The sequence below is a fragment of the Pistacia vera genome, unplaced genomic scaffold (genome assembly GCF_008641045.1).
Source record: "Pistacia vera cultivar Batoury unplaced genomic scaffold, PisVer_v2 Contig378, whole genome shotgun sequence".
Classification (NCBI taxonomy): Eukaryota; Viridiplantae; Streptophyta; class Magnoliopsida; order Sapindales; family Anacardiaceae; genus Pistacia; species Pistacia vera.
The window spans coordinates 80,518-91,994 of record NW_022196199.1 but is presented as its reverse complement, the minus strand read 5'-3'; the positions used below and the strand labels follow the sequence as shown (position 1 = coordinate 91,994).

General features: G+C 37.9%; 1 pseudogene; it reads right to left on the bottom strand.

The window, feature by feature from the left end:
• Positions 1-692: 692 nt before the first annotated feature.
• Positions 693-2,164, bottom strand: LOC116140778 (annotated as a pseudogene).
• Between the last annotated feature and the right edge of the window lie 9,313 nt (positions 2,165-11,477).

The window sequence follows — 11,477 nt, the reverse complement described above, 5'->3', positions numbered from 1 at the left end:
ACCACATTAGTGGACTAAGAAATTTTTAAAACAGAAGGAAAAGCTAAGAAGAAAGTAAAATAGAGAACCAAGAAACAAGATTATCTAAAATCTTGTTTAATAGTAACTACATTCCATATATATATAGTACATGTTATTCTAAAATAACAATCTTGGGTTGCATACATTTCTACAATTCACATGTAAACATCAACTTAGACAAAGAAACATAAATGAATTACTTACCTAAGTTGCTTGATTAAATCCAAGTGTGAGACTAGGATTCAAACTCATAGCAACTTCTTGTTGTCGTAATTTCTTCCCTTGTACTTTACGAACAATTTTTTCAACCTTCAGTTGCTTTCTTTTGAATAGGGGACGACCTTTGCTATGAACAACCCGTGGAGTAAGAATATTATTGCTCCCTTCTTTCAAAGTATCATCACCACCTTCACAAATCATTCTACTATTACCTAACATGTTTAGTCTTTTATCAATCCTGACACTTTTATTTGACATCAATTTGTTCTTCATATCATTGATCATTTCTTTCACCATATTACAATCATCCTCATTGCTTAATGCCAAATCTACTACAGCGCTGAATAAATTAGACAACTCATCAAATCGTTGTTCGTCAAGATGGGTGCTCCAAGTATTATAACTTATCTTAACCTTGGTATGGTATTTGTTTATATTTTTCCTCCACCGTCTTAAAATGTACTTTTCTGGTACATGAGAATTTTCTTGCGAATCAACGCCACAATTGCATGTCGACATAAAATTCCTCTAAACTCAAACAATCGACAATTGCAACGAACATCACAAGTTGCTTCATCAAAGGAAACCACAAAAGGAACATGACGATGAGGCTCTCCAACCAAAACATCTTCTTCTATTATAAATTCCATATAGGAACCAATCTCTTTGAAAGAAGATAAATCACAATAGACCTTGGCAGCTTGCTCTTTTTGAAACTCTTTGAATTTTGCAATGGTATATGCATCTTGGAATCGTTTCTCAATAACATAAGTGGTTATGCAAGGGATCCATGATTTGAAATATTTAAAATCAGCCTCCCTTTCTTTTTCCACTTTATCATGCAATGCATTCTCATATTGTCCCACAAATTGTTTTAAAGTGGTTTTTGAATTAACATATCCATCAAAGAATGCATGCATACTTTCACTGCGTTGAGTAGTAGACATACCTACCCAAAAGGTATCTTTTACAAAAGTCGGCACCCAACGTTGTCTTTCATTGTACAATCCAAGCAACCAATCATTGTCGTGAAGGTTGTATTTATCAATGAACCTATTCCAACATTCTTCAAACTCCTCACATATCAATGAATCATACACGAGATTTTGCAAAAAAAAAAAAACTTAATATGTTCATATTGACTATAACCTCTAAATTTTTCAGGCAATTTCTTCATTATATGCCACAAACACCATCTATGTTGTGTACCAAGGAACACAATCTTGATTGCATTTTGCATTGCCTTATCTTGATCAGTGATTATTGCTTTAGGAACACAATTCAACATACATGCAAGCCAAGATTGAAAAAGCCATACAAATGTCTTTGTGTCCTCGTTGGAGATTAACCCACAGCCTAACAGTATCGAATGACCATAATGATCAACACCAACAAAAGCACCAAACGACATATCATACTTGTTGGTCAAATATGTAGTGTCAAATGTCACAACATCACTAAACTCTTTAAATGCAGCCCTACTTCTTGCATCCACCCATAAAAAATTCTTTAATCGACCTTCTTCATCTAAATCCATTATGTAGAAGAAATTAGAATTCTCATTTTGCATTTTCAAAAAAAATTTTGGATTGCAGAAGCATCTCCAACACCAAGTCGTAACTCCTAACTTTTTCAATGTAGTTCCTACAATCTTTCTATAGGAAAGGCAAATTCTCAGCACCGCCTGCTTCAACTAACAAGGAATTGAAATTTTTATTTGGCCTAATCTCAGCCCTATCATTCACTTCAAGCTTTCTTTTTACGTACGGTTGTATAATTCGATTCCTTCTGAAATATCTACTTTTGGTAGGACTATTGAGTTATGGTTATGATCAAACACAACTGAACATATTTTCCATTTGTCATCAGAACATACAGCTGCACCAATTCGAGCCTTACAATCAATTTTTGTCATTGGATGCATTTTAAAAGCATTTACGAGGTTACTGTGCGACTTCTCAATACAAGAACAAGCTAGTGTCGTGTTTTTCACCTCTCCATCATATCCTTTCTTTGAAGATCATATAATATCTTCAAAACCCATTTTATTCCCATAGCTTTTGTAGTGTTGGACAAGATTATCAAGTGAATCAAAAATCATTACAGGCTTAGTGTCACGACCAGCTTGCTTGGTGACACAAGCATGATGCACATTGCTTAATGGTTAAGTTAACTTCAAGGTTAAGCATACTTAATGCCTAAGTTAACTTCATGACTAAGCATCATCATTCCCAAAGTTGCCACCTAGAATTACTTAAGGATTAAGCATACATTGTATCTAGTCAATTCCTTGAGGAGGTTTAGCCCATAAATAGGCCACTCCACTTAGTAAAGTTCATAAATTGTAACATACAAGTTTCCTTTAATATAGAGTTTAAAATTTCTCTTCACTTATCCTTCTCATTCACATACTATTAGTCCTTGAGTTTGTGTGAGTGTTAGGCTGCTTAACACATTTCCGAAGTGTTAAGGCCGCACGAATGATGCGTGTTTCCTACAACATGCAATATGTAGCAAGTATACTAATTGCACAAGTAATATAATGATGAGTAAGAGTATCGTTCCCACGAGGATTGTTAGCTAATCACTAAGTTTTCTATCGTTTTCAAGTTGGAGCAACCGAAATCTTTTGGATAATTGGGAGCAATTTAACCTATTACTAAGATAAATTCACTAACTGCAAATTAATTAAGAATGCAAGATGTAAAACACAGATAAAAATCAATTCAATTAAAACAGGTAGGGTTTTGACTTCATTCGGATTTTATGGGTTGAACCTAAAATTTCACTAAATTCATATTCATACACAATGGTTGTAAATCGAATTCACTAAGGTGTTAAACATACCCTCTCAGGCTATGTTTTCCTATTCTTCCTTATTAACCTTCCGCACCCAACAATTTGAAGGTTAACAATTCCGAACTCATTAAGCAAGAGAATCCTACAATGATTTCATTGATTCTTGCATCTATCTCTAGCATCCAATACTACAATGGTGATTACCCAAGAACCTAACATGATTCATTTCTCAATCTCATCATGTTCTTCATATAAAATCATTAAAACTCAGAGTAAACACACAACCAACGCATACTCATATGAAAATAAAACAATCAAACACTTAACCCATTAAAATCCAAATTACAATCAAAACCCTAACCCAAAATGGGTTAGTTCATAGCTAGATTAACGATACAAAAACGAAAAACGAGAATAACAAAGTTTGGCATAATGAAAGATGAGATAAAAGATAAGAGATCTCCCCAAAAGATGAATCCCTCGGTTAGAATCGAATCTTCAACCTTGTTACAACTCAAAATCGCTCAAAACCCAGCCAAAAAGATGTAAAAGCTGCTTAACCTAAAAAAAACGAAGTCCCTGGACAAAAGGCTAAGTGTTTCTTTTATACCTCCCCCCAATTACCCAGCAAAAACACGCATAAAGTAAAATTGTGCGTTTAACAAAACTGAAAATAATGATTGTCGCCGCGGCGAAGAGAGAATCAGACATGCTCGTCTCTGGCCTACTTCGCCGCGGCGACGTACAAATCTTCGTCGAGGCGAAGCTTCTTGACAAGTTCTAAAATTACAGAACTGCCACTCTTCTTGCTTCTTCGCTTGATTCTTCGATTCTCGGTGCTCTCTCTTTGGAACAGACCTCATCGTGCTTTATCATGCTTCAGAACTCTCATATCTTCTGAGATCCGCTAACTTCTGAGTCAAAAACTTCCAATTTTGTCCTTATTTGCTCAAAATGTCCATTTTAACCTGAAACACAAAATGTCAAGAATTAAGAAACAATTCAGGTAAAAATGCACAAGAAAGTACCTAAAATCAGACTAAAAAGTCTATTGAAAACTGTATAATCCACGGATTATCAAATACCCCCAAACTAAAGATATGCTCATCCCCGAGCATACGGTACCAAACCAACGGAAACAAAAACAACGAACAACGAACAAAAACATAAAACACACATAACAACACTGGAAAATTAACAAAACCAATAGAAATCAACTCTACAAATGAATTGCCTAGAAATTGCACAGGTCTCAAAAGTTGTTGAAAAATTATTATAAGGAAATGTTCAACACTCCAAGAAGTTATAAGCATTATCGACTGTCTTCCTCAATCGGTCCACCAAGTACGTAATCCCCACTTTAATCCACATCCTAAATTCCCGGATTATTTTATGCAAAAATGAAAAGTTTATCAAATGGTGGCAGACTCCATAAGCCTAAATATCAAACTACTCTCCACTAATGAGGACTAAACAAAGATGAGAATCAAAAGATCTTTAAAAGGTTGTATCGTTAGGCTCGGGTAGTGGGTTCCAAGAAAAGGATAGGACAAACAAAGTAAGAGAACTCAGTTTTCCTTATGCAAACACTCAAGTCAAAGCGAACTCCACTTCTTTTCAACCAACAATCAACATGTCCACTTGTTTACCATCCTCAAACTCGTATCCTCCTTATTTTTGAAACCACCAATGTGCGGGTTTAAGGTGTACGTGGCATTGTTAAACCTGAGATCGCCAAGTACTGCTATGCAGTTTTTAAGGCGGTTACTGGTTTCCAACCGATATACCCTTAAACCCGGCAAACGGATTTATTAGAGATTTTTTTTTTTTTTAACATACAATCAATTGAATTGAGGTGAACTACCTCTTGTATACTGTTTTTTTTTTTTTTTCCTGCCCTTCTGACAACCCCCAAACTATTCTTTTGGTTTATTCGTACAACTCTTCTTCCATTCTTTGTGTTTGCACTAAGGCCGAATTCTCTTAAGGGTACGACAAAGTGTTTAGAGTTACAGGATTGGACAATTTTTGGTTTGCCAAGAAAAATAAAGCAATACTGATTCATACGGCTCAAGCAGGTGACTAGGGACAATTTCATTCCTGGGTCGGCTAGAAAGGCTCAAACGTTCCAACAAGAATGCCTAAGTCATCTCCTCATCCATGTCTAATCCTAAAATTTCGCCTCAAGCACTTCTCTACTAGGTTCTAGAATCCACTAACATTATCAAACTTCACCTAATCACATAAAATGAATCTAAGCATTTCGAAATAAATGAACATTGTGGCTGAACCACTCAATAAACCTCAATAAAAATCCAGTCAATACACAAAAACTTAAAGCAATGCTTAACATTTCTCAACAATAAGATTTCAACAACTTAATTATCATCATTGATTTGTACAATTCATCATCGGCAAAAACAAACAACTCAAACTAAAACTAAATTTTTTTTTTTTCCAATTTAAGGAGTACGTGGCGTTTTATACCAAAAGTTGTCAAGTACTACTAGACAGTTTTTAAGGCGGGCACTGGTTTCCAACCAATATACCCTTGAACTATTTTTTTTTTCTTTTTTTAGTTTAAGGCGTACGTGGCATTGTTATACCAGAAGTTGCCAAGTACTGCTAGGCAGTTTTTAAGGCGGGCACTGGTTTCCAGCCAATATACCCTTAAACTAGGTTTTAACTAAAAATTTCCTACCCCCAAACTAAACATGACATTGTCCCCAATGTTCCATTATGCATAAATCAGGAATAGAAAGAAAAAAAAAATAAAAACACATAGGTACGAGAATGCTCCCTAGTTAATCCATGAAGTGTCGCTCCACAATGAACACCCGGTCTCGGACTTTTCATCATCCAAAATCTGTCAAAACAACTGAAACTGTGGTGTCCTTTATGTTAGCACAAATTCATAATTAACTTGAAAATATTACAACCTACTATCATCCTTTCAAGAACTACAACTAAACAACTAAAGACAGTCCAAAACCAAAACCAAAATAAAACTGAGTTTAATGTTTCGAATGGACACAAAATTAAATGAAAACAAATAAACAAAAACAAAAACAAAAACAGGTGCTCTAGCCCAATCTTCTTCTTCCTCTTCTTCCTCATCTTCTTCTTCTTCCTCGAAGTCCATCCACTCATCCGAGTTCCAGTCGGCCCATTGGTATGCTGAAGTGTCAACATTAAGCTCCTTAAAGCTATTCGTCAGCAGCTCATGCATCATCTGAGTTTGCTCCACCATCCAATCCTGACATCTCTTCATATATTTCATTAAGCCCATCATTTGCTGCATCATCTCTTTTTGTGTACCTGTGGAGCTGGATGATGTGGCAAGGCTTGTTCTCTGCCTTTTTGCCTCTGTTCTTGGTTGTACAGCTTTCGTACGGTCAAGATGCTTTTTGTAATACTCTGAATCTAGAATTCGAGCAACATGAATACGGTGCTCGTCATCTTGAACCCGGGCTCCAGCTTTAAGGCATAAAGCTGTGATGAGATGTGGGAAACAGTAACTTGTTCGCCCCTGTTTGGATGCTAGCTTGATGTTGTTAAAAATTATGTCTCCCACATCAATACTCTTCCCTGTGTCAATAGAGTAGAGCAAAACTGCCTTCTCATGAGTCATTGTGCTATAGTGCGATTCCGGCATTAATTTCGCACAGACAAAATATTGCCATAGCCGAGCCATCGGTATCAACTGCGTTCCTTTGAGCACCTTCTTCTGTTTCTTTGACACTTCCCACTCTGCAACCGGTTTCGCAATGACCAGAAGGATGACATTATCCTCAAACTGCAATCTTTTAAACTGCACATATTCATCCGTGAGAATTTCTGGCAATTTATAAAACTCATTAATCTCCTTTGCCGTAAATTTCACATCCTCCCCTCTTACAAACATGGTATCTTCATGACAGTCCGGGAAGTGGGCATAGAACTCCCTTACCAATGGTTCTATAGTCGGACGTTCAGGAGCACGCATAAACATCTCCCAATGTCTCCCTCTACTCCACTCCAAGGCTTGACTCGCGGTCAATCCACGCTCAGGGATAATACCCTTATCCTTTCTTTGTATTACCGTCTCATACCTTTTACGGGCATCATCGTTCACAAACCGGTTGTCAACACTCTTCCCCTTATTCTTACTCTTGCCTTTGTACGGTTGCTTAATTTTGGGAGCCATCGTTCACAATAACACTTCTATCCAAAATTATTCCCCAATAATTCAGACCTAGGATCTACACAGCCAATTCAATCCTGCAAAAACAACCAACACTTCCAAAAACTTACACTTTACCCCCAAACTACAAATTTCTGATTCAACATAAAAACTCCAAAAATTCAACACCCACACTCCTAACAATCATTCAATGCATAAACTACCCTTCTTCAAACAATATCAATGCTCAAAATCACCCAACACAATCAACTCAATCGAAATTTTTTTTTCAGATCTACAATTCGAAACTTGAAATTTTTCGATACAAAGCTTTGGGTACTCGAGATCTTACCAATATGAAGGAGTATGCATCACCAATTGAACCAAAAACAGCCCAGATTGAAAAGCCCCAAATTTTGGATCCACAAATTTTTGTGAAATTTTCACGAAAATTGTTGTTGAAATGGGTTGATTTTGTGTTTAGGAGTGTTATGGAGTAAGAAATTTGGTTGAAAAAGCACTAGAGAAGCAAAAGATTGAATTTTGAAAAATTTTCTCTCAAATGGAAGCNAGTTCTTCTTGTTCTTACTGTCTTTGGCAAGGGAGAGGGCTCCATCACTACTCTTTTGTGGCTCTGAAAGCAGATTATTTGCGACAACCACTGGTTTGGATTGTTGAACAACTCTATTGACATACACTTCTGCCCGCAGTGCTCGATTCAAGGCTTCACCATATGTCTGTGGAGGTTGAGCACCCGTCATAACATCTCAAGCTATCTCGGGGTCTAACCCATTTATAAATCTTTCCATTCTCGCAAGAGGAGTACCAACCATAACAGGAGCAAATCGAGCTAATGAGTTGAATAGCGTAGAATACTCCTTAACTGTCTTACTTCCTTGCTGCAGATTCATAAACTCATAATGAAGGGTTGCGTGAAGAATGAAAGAGAAAGAGAAAAGTTTGTATTTATAAAAAAGTGTCGTCACCGCGGCGAAGAAGAAACTTCGCCGCGGCGACGTTCTTCGTTTATGAACCCTAAAAATTTCCCAAGTTTCACCACAGCGAAGAAAGAATTCTTCGCCGGGGCGAAAACTTCCCAAAGATACAAGGCTTAATTCGCCCTGGCGAAATGCCTCAGCCAATTTTCCAAAAATTTTATTTCACTTTCTTCGCCGCGGCGAAGACAATTCCTTCGCCGAGGCTAAAATGGCCAGGAGCTTACCCAATTTTCAGGTCTCTTTGCCGCGGCGAAGAATTCTTCTTTGCCCCGGTGAAGTCTGGAACATTTTACTTACTTTCTTTGGCTAAAGACTTCACCTGAAACACCCAAAAACAAATACATAAGAATTCATAAAAACTCATAATGAAATTAAACAAAATCAACAACCAAAATGAAAAACAAAAAGTTAAAAACACTTGGGTTGCCTCCCAAGAAGCGTTTGTTTATAGTCGAAAGCTTGACTCTCTCAATTCTCAAGTTGGGATGTCAAGCCGGATTGGGATGGATTTGCAACTCATCACCCCATCAATGTATGGCTTCAACCTCTGTCCATTGACCATGAAAGTGCCCTTTTCTTCATGTGTAACTTCCACTGCTCCGGATGCGTGAATCCTTGTAATAGTGAATGGTTCGGACCATCTAGACTTAAGTTTTCTAGGGAATACCTGAACTCTAGAATTGAACAACAACACCTTCTGTCCTACTTCAAATTCCTTTCTCCGGATATGCTTGTCATGCCACCTTTTTGTCTTCTCCTTATAGATCCGGGCATTTTCATATGCTTCAAGACGAAACTCATCGAGTTCGTTCAAAGTCAGCATCCTTTCTTCTCCAGCAGCTTTCAAGTCCATGTTTAGCTGCTTGACTGCCCAGTATACTTTATGCTCGAGTTCAACCGGCAAGTGGCATGCTTTCCCATATACCATCCTGAATGGAGACATACCAATCGGAGTCTTAAAGGCAGTTCGATAAGCCCATAATGCATCATCCAGCTTCCGAGACCAATCTTTCCTAGATGCATTAACTGTCTTTTCCAAAATCCCCTTGAGTTCTCTATTCGATAGTTCCACTTGCCCGCTCATTTGTGGATGGTATGGTGTTGCAACTCTATGTGTCACTCCATATTTACTCAACAATGCATCCATTTGCCTATTGCAAAAATGTGACCCTCCATCACTAATGATTGCCCGTGGTACCCCAAACCTTGAGAAAATATTCTTTCTCACAAACTTAATCACTACCCTAGCATCATTAGTCAGCAATGCAACTGCCTCAACCCACTTTGACACGTAATCCACTGCAACTAAGATAAATGTGTTTCCAAAAGAATTTGGGAAATGACCCATGAAATCAATCCCCTACACATCAAAAATCTCAACCACCAAGATGTTGTTCAACGACATCTCATCTCTTTTTGAAATATTGCCCATCCGTTGACATTGATCACACTCTTGAATCATCTGGAAGGAATCCTTAAACAGGGTTGGCCAATAAAAACCCGATTGTAAAACCTTCACTGTTGTCTTAGCTCCTCCAAAACGGCCACCTACTTCTTTCTAGTGACAATGCCTATGAATGCTTTCCATCTCTTCCTCCGGGACACATCTTCGTATCATTTGATCTGTACAATGTCTGTATAGAAATGGTTCTTCCCAAAAGTAGTACTTCAAATCTGAGAAAAATTTTCTCTTTTGTTGGTACATCATACCACTTGGGAGCACCCTTGATGACAAATAGTTTGCAAAATCTGCATACCATGGTGTTTCTTCCGCTCTCATCAACTTCTCATCTGGAAATGTTTCTCTAATTGGCATTTCCTCCTCATTTCCCTTGATTGGTCTCTCAATTCTTGACAAATGATCAGCCACCACATTTTCCGACCCCTTCTTGTCTCGAATTTCCAACTCAAACTCCTGAAGTAGTAAAATCCATCTTATCAGCTGAGGTTTTGCTTTTTGCTTTGCCAAAAGGTGCCTGATTGTTGAATGGTCCGTGTAGACGATCACCTTTGCACCTAACAAATAAGAATGGAACTTGTCAAAAGCAAAAACTACAGCCAACATTTCTTTTTCAATGGTGGTGTAATTCAATTGTGCATCAACAAGTGTTTTGCTAGCATACTGAATTACATGCAACACTTTGTTTTTCCTCTGTCCTAAAACTACCCCTAAAGCAAAATCACTAGCATCAAACATCAATTCGAAAGGTAGTCCCCAATCGAGAACTGAAATAATAGGTGCAGATACTAATAATTTTTTCAGAGTTAGAAAGGCCTGAATGCAATCATCATTAAAGTAAAAAACAACATCTTTATTTAACAAATTGCAAAGGGGTTTAGAAATCTTAGAAAAATCATTAATGAAGCATCTGAAAAACCCCGCATGCCCCAAGAAACTTCGGACTGCCTTGACATTTGATGGTGGTGGCAGCTTCTCAATCACTTCCATCTTTGCTCGATCAACCTCTATCCCGTCCTTGGAGATCCTATGCCCGAGCACTATCCCCTCTTTGACCATGAAGTGACATTTCTCCCAATTCAGCACCAAGTTTGTCTCTTTACATCGCTGCAAAACAGAAGAAAGATTAGTTAGACAACTATCAAATGATGAACCAAAAACTGAGAAGTCATCCATGAAGACCTTTATAAACCGTTCCACCATGTCTCCAAAGATTGACATCATGCATCTTTGAAATGTTGCTGGTGCATTGCACAACCCGAAAGGCATCCTTCGGTAAGCAAAGGTGCCATAGGGGCAACTGAAGGTCGTTTTCTCTTGATCCTCAGGAGCGATGGCAATTTGGTTATATCTTGAATACCTATCCAGAAAACAATAATAGGCATGTCCTGCCAACCTCTCCAACATTTGATCAATGAACGGTAATGGAAAATGATCCTTCCTTGTCATCTCATTCAATTTACGATAATCAATGCATACTCTCCAACCCGTCGCCGTCCTCGTTGGTATCAACTCGTTACTCTCATTCCTTACCACCGTGATACCTCCCTTCTTCGGAACCACTTGTACCGAGCTCACCCATTGGCTATCGGAAATGGGATAAATAATCCCCGCATCTAAGAGTTTCACCACCTCCTTTCTCACCACTTCCTTCATCGAAGGATTCAATCTCCATTGTGGTTGCACCCTAGGCTTAAAATCATCCTCCATGAGTATCTTATGCATGCAAAATGATGGCGAGATACCTCTAATGTCTGATATTTTCCATCCAATTGCTAGTCTGTGTTCCCTCAACACCCTAATCAACCACTCTTCCTCT